Below are 6,110 nucleotides of genomic sequence, written 5' to 3'. Positions count from 1 at the left end.
GTTAACAAAACAGTAACATACCGGCCAGAACCCTACCTCTCTAGCTTGGTGAAGCAGTGAGTTTAGTTGGATTGCTTACAGGAATCTGGTTGACAGGGCAGTTACATCACCAGGAAGCTCAACCTCGGCATGGGGTCTGCTCGAGAAGGTTGCATTACTTCCGGCCATGCCCAATTCGCAGGCAGCTCCTCCAATGATGCTCCTCTGCTTCAGCAACAGCTTCCTGCCCCTGGGACCCCCAGCCTCCTGATTTGTAACTTCCTCCTGAGGTCCTTTAACTTTCATGTGAGTTCCACAGGTCTCCATCCTCAGGTCCAGGAGGGAATGTTTCCATCAGGAGGAACTAGCCACACAATTGGAACTAGCCACATGATAGGCATCATTACCACCTCTTACGTGTTTACACCAGGGCTATTGACAACGCTTCATTGACACAACAATGATAATATAATACTTATGATATCGTTAATAATATTTGGATTAATTTATTTCAACGGAAGCAAAACAACAATCTGCAGACTTCCAGAATTTCCGGAACAATAGTAGACTCTTAGATCTGGATGAGACTTGAAGGTCAGTCATTCATTCCTCATTGAACAATTCATGAACAATGAATTCAATGAATAACATCCATTGTTGTTTTATATTTGACTCTAGCAGTATTTTTAGCTCACAGATTTGTGTCTTTAGGCTTTGAATATTTTATTGATAATTCCATCATCTATCACTTTGCTTTATGGCTATTGATTGGTTTCTTAGGAACAGGTGCCATTTTCTTCCTCTTTCATATGCCTGGTACAGGCTTGGTACTGATGTCTTGGAATCTCTCTGGTTCCAGAAGTTTCCCCTCCTATTCACTCAGGCCATTTTTCAGTTGATAACTTGAGCTCCATGTAACCTTTCCTGTCTGAAAGAGACTCAAGCTGTCATCATCTCCTCAAACCTCAGTCACAATCTCTTAAACGTAGTGACTCTGTCTTGCTTGACTCAGAAGTCTAGAAACTTCCTCCAGTGCCAAATCAAGGTAGCTGGGGCCCCACTTCCTGTCTCTTATTTCTATTCTGTTTCATGAACCCACGTTGCCTAGTATCTGGTGTCTTTAAGCCATTGTTCCATGTATTTTGCTCTGTTTCTAGTTCTTTAAAAAGGAAAGCTAAGAGCCAGGCGGTGGTGGCGCACGCCTTTAATCCCAGCACTTGGGAGGCAGAGGCAGGCAGATTTCTGAGTTCGAGGCCAGCCTGGTCTACAGAGTGAGTTCCAGGACAGCCAGGGGCTATATAGAGAAACCCTGTCTTGAAAAAAACAAAAAGCAAACAAACAAATAAAAAGGAAAGCTAAATCTAGTCCTTCATCATGGCCGGTGGTGGGATAACTTACCCATCAGCGGAGCCAACCCTAATTTCTTGACTCTGAACCCATTACTCTAACTCCTGATGCAGGCAAGAACACAAGAAGATTATGCAACTGTATTTGGACTTAAGTGTCCGTGGGTAGGAAACACGTGGCTTCCATGGTTTTGTAAAAACAAGAATAGAAGGTGTTCTCTGTAAGCTATCCAAGGTCATTTACACGGCTTTGGTACCAACCAGAATGCAGTGTTCCGATTTCTCAGTTAACAGTTGTTGAAATTTTGGAACTGCTAAGTGACGTTGAATGTAGGGTTCCATTTAAGTATGTGAAGGATCCTGGGGGGTGGATGGTAGGTGTAGGTGCTCTTGTGTGAACCTCCTTCGTTGCCCGGAGCAAACCAACGTTACTGCCAATTGCCTGTGGGATAGTGGGAGCAGAAACGGCAGGAGCTGCATCCCTGGTCTCCCTGGAGCAAGCCAAGGATTGGAGTAAGAACATAAGATGGGCCCATTCTCCAGTTTGTCAATTTTCTGCCTGCGTTACCAGATGAAAGCCCTTGTACATCTGCAGACAAATGCTTTGTGTATGTGCTGTCCGGAGAACGAGTGCGGACTAGGCTTAGCTAGCCAGCAGAGGATGCGGTCTCTGACATCTGAGTGTTAGGATTGTCTACAGGCACTACGGTTGCTGGGCTTTGTCTTTGAGTTCTAAAGACACAAACTCTGGCAAATGAGTCATCACTGAGCCATCTCCCCAGTTCAAATCCCCCTGTTCCTGTTATGAGCCAACACCTGGGACCCAGGACACCTATATGAATGGCTGCGTAGACGGAGGGACGTCTCGTCCCTGTTCTGTCTCATCAGCAGCTGTGGGTTTTTCTTATGATAGCAAATGAGGCAACACTTATTAAATTCTGGGTTTGAAACTTTTATTATAATTACATTTTAGTTACAGGGAGAATTAATTGGGCGATTTGGACTTATTTGGAGTTGACAGAATCCATATAACTTAGCAGATTACCTTAGGAATTTCAAAATATGTTATCTCAAAATAGAGCTTAGAAAAAAAAACGGAGTAGAATCTGTGTTGGCTTTAAAATCCACTTTAAGCAAGGGAAATTTCCAGCTTGGGCGGCCTTCTGAGTCCCTGCTGCTGACTCTGCACTTTGGGCGACAGGCTGTCATTTCGGGACAGGTTTTTTTTTTTCATTTTAAATGATTTGTTTAATGATTTCTTCTTTTAAGAAAACTGTAGGCTGAATTATTTTACCAAAACATTTCCATGTCATGCTAAAAGATTACATTTACCACATCAATGGTGTTTTAGGAAAACCAGCTACAATTGGTAACGAAGCGCCCTAAATTCTCAAAAAGGCAGGAAGTGGGGTTGCTGTTCATCAGAAAGCTTTACCGCTCCCTGGAATTTGGGACGCTTTTAAACAGCGCCACCTAGTGGAATTCTCTAACTATAACCTCACCGCAGCGCCCTATCCGTGAGTTTTTGAATACCAAGTTTAGCTGGGTGTGACAGCATTTGTAATCCCAGGCCTCCCGATACTGAGGCAGGAGGAGAGACTGCACAGCCAGAACAAATAAACAAATAAATAAAACAAACAAACAAATAAATAAAACAATAAAACAAATAAATAAAAGGATTGGGGGGCTTGGGGATGTAGCTTAGGGGAACAGCAAGTGTTTAGCCCGTCCAAGGTCTTGGTTTGGATTACTCGGGGGATGGTAGCAAATTAATTGTTCCAGATGTCATTTAGCTTACTGATAAATGCATCCCTGTTTCAATTCCTGCACTGATTAATTTGAACACAGATATATACTCAATCAGCTTCTCAAAAGTTCAGTTATTTACTGATTTCATGTCCCATGGATAACTGGTTTTTTCGCTGACGCCTTTCACACTGTCCCTCGCCCCCAGCCGTGAAGTCTTCCGGGAGAATTAAGACATTATGTATAAGATAAGGTTCAGTTTTCACAGAATGGGAAGTGACGCAAGGTACATATGCTTGTGAGAGAGGCAACTGAGCTCACACAACACCACACATTATTAGCATCACAGGGAGTGTCAAAATGTGTATCCGGGGTCGGGGGACCGGGGCGGGGCACAGCCAGTGGATGTAGAGAGTTTCTTCTCCAAATTCATTTTATATTCTCACTGGGAAAAGCTAAATTCCATTTGCCAGATTCTCCTGCAGTTTATGCAGGGATCTGGGGTTGAATTTGGATAATGTGGACTATGGATAGAACCTGGCTTCTAAAATATCCTCCATATTTTCCTCACCTTCCCCAAATCCCTGTCTGATAACTGTCATTATCCAGTCAGACAGACCTTAGGAGCTTTAACTGTCCACACACAGCCTACTACCCTCCTTTTCTAGCCCTACGACCTTCAAGGGACTGTGATGTGGACACAGAACACACTTTATTGCCTGCCAGAAGCTAGAGGTTTGCTGTTTACTTGTTTACTGCACTGATGAATATGGAAGAGAGGAAAGTGGAAGCGAAGGGAGAGGCGTATCTGAGAGAACAGACCTTTCCTTCAGAAAGATGCCTGGGTTTTCTGACCCATTTGTGCGCATAAGCACACAGTAAGATAAACAGAGTAAGCACGCAGTTGATGAACATCAAAAACATCAGCAACGCAGCTGAAAAGCATAACCACAAAACGCACTCTGGCAGTGTGAGCTTGGGAGCCGGATAATCAGGCTGTGATGGAGATGATGAATCTTGGGTAGAAACACTTCCTGCGGCTTTAGTCATGAGGAGTTCCGGTGAGGCGCCTGCACTGTAGGGTATTTAGGAAGGGGCCTGTCAGCTCTCACAGCGCCGTCGCGCCTTCTTTCAAGACACTGTGACACCTCATGCTGTCAATCCTGCTTCCACACTAATTAAAGTTCTTAATAACCTCCATTCCAAGATGGTCCAGAATATGATGTGTGTTTATTTCCATTACAGGCAGGGTATACAACATGTGACATTAGTAAAGAGTTCTCAACTGAGCTATTTGTGGGGCCCCACTCAGCACACATTCAACACCCAAGGAAGCCCTTGGATGAACAGAGGAAGAAGAAACTAGTGGGCCAGAGTCTGCAGAGGACGAATTGGCATAAAGTTGTTTTTTGAAGAAGGAAAGGCAAGCAAGCCTGGTCACAGGAGGAGGGGAATGAGCCATTGGCTTCATGGCAGGAGAGGAGGGAAGAATTGAAAAGTTTAGCCAAGATGGAGGCAGGATAACAAGATCTCTGAAAACCATCACTGAGAATTGAATTTAAAGCTAAGTCAGAGCTCCAGATCAGTTAAGTAGGCAGACATGCTGGATCTAGCCAAACCCTGCGCTGATAGCGGCTATCTTCAGTTCTGCCCCAAAGCACACTCAAGATGGGAGGAGATATGACTGCACACCCTGCTCCTAAATAGAAACAATCGGAGATTAGGGGAAGTGCCTCTCTGTACCGCGTCCTTGTGTGTCCTTTCTTCTTGTCAGACTGTTGATAAAAGAAACTTATTAGTGTGGTCAGTGTGATTCTCACGCTTCCTAATGCTGTGACCCTTTAATACAGTTCCTCAGATTGGGGCAATCCCAACCATAAAGTTATTTTTGTTGCTACTTTATAACTGTAATTTTGCTACTATTATGAATAGTAATGTAAATGTTTTTGGAGACAGAGGTTTGCCAAGAGGTCACGATCCACAGGTTGGGAAGCACTGCTCTAGATCTTTCTCTGTCTTTACTTGCTTTATATTGCCATTTCACTGTGAACCCCTCTCCTGTGTAGCTAACCTCGACTCCTTGTGCAGCCCCAGTATGGGGTATATAGCTCTGGTACAAGTACAAGGCTCCCACACAAAATCTACATTCTTGAGGGGGGTGGACTGTGAGTCATTTAAGTCTGTATCGGAAGAATAAGGACAATGTTTCCTCCCTGGTAAGTAATAAAATAATGTGTGTGGATGGGGGAGGGGGGGAGTCGATAAGTAGACCTGCTGGATCTAGGTCTTATGAAACAAGCGTACATCCTACGTACTTGGGAGGACTGAGTCAGGAGGATCACAGGTTCAGGGTTACTCTAGCTATTTTAGAGTGACTTCAGGGCCAGCATGAAGAGCTTAGTGAAAGATTGTCTCAAAATAAAAAGTAAAAAGAGGGAGGGAGATAAAATCCAGTGATACAACATTTGCCACCGTACCTGAGGACTCTACGCTCGATTCTCTCTCTCTCTCTCTCTCTCTCTCTCTCTCTCTCTCTCTCTCTCTCTCTCTCTCTCTCTGTGTGTGTGTGTGTGTGTGTGTGTGTCCCAGAAGCAAGTCCCAGATCCGGGCGTGGTGGCACACACCTTTAATCTGGGCCACACTTTCTGCTGGAGACCTACATAAGGACATTGGAAGAAGGAAGATTCTCTCTTCTTCGCCTGCTTGCCTTGTGGGACTGAGCAACTGCTAGATCCTTGGACTTCCACTCATAGCTGCTGACCATTGTTGGGGAGTTGTACTACAGACTGTAAGTCATCAACAAATTCCCTTACTATATAGAGACTACCCATAAGTTCTGTGACTCTAGAGAACCCTGACTAATACTTTCTCTCTCTCTCTCTCTCTCTCTCTCTCTCTCTCTCTCTCACACACACACACACACACACACCACACACACACACAGAGAGAGAGAGAGAGAGAGAGAGAGAGAGAGAGAGAGAGAGAGAGAGAATGGTAATCTTAGCACTTGGGAGACTGAGGTGAGAGAACCCGAGTCCT

Source organism: Mus caroli, chromosome 4 (genome assembly GCF_900094665.2).
Source record: "Mus caroli chromosome 4, CAROLI_EIJ_v1.1, whole genome shotgun sequence".
Classification (NCBI taxonomy): domain Eukaryota; kingdom Metazoa; phylum Chordata; class Mammalia; order Rodentia; family Muridae; genus Mus; species Mus caroli.
The sequence above is the reverse complement of the archived record's forward strand: the minus strand, read 5'-3'. Positions refer to the sequence as shown.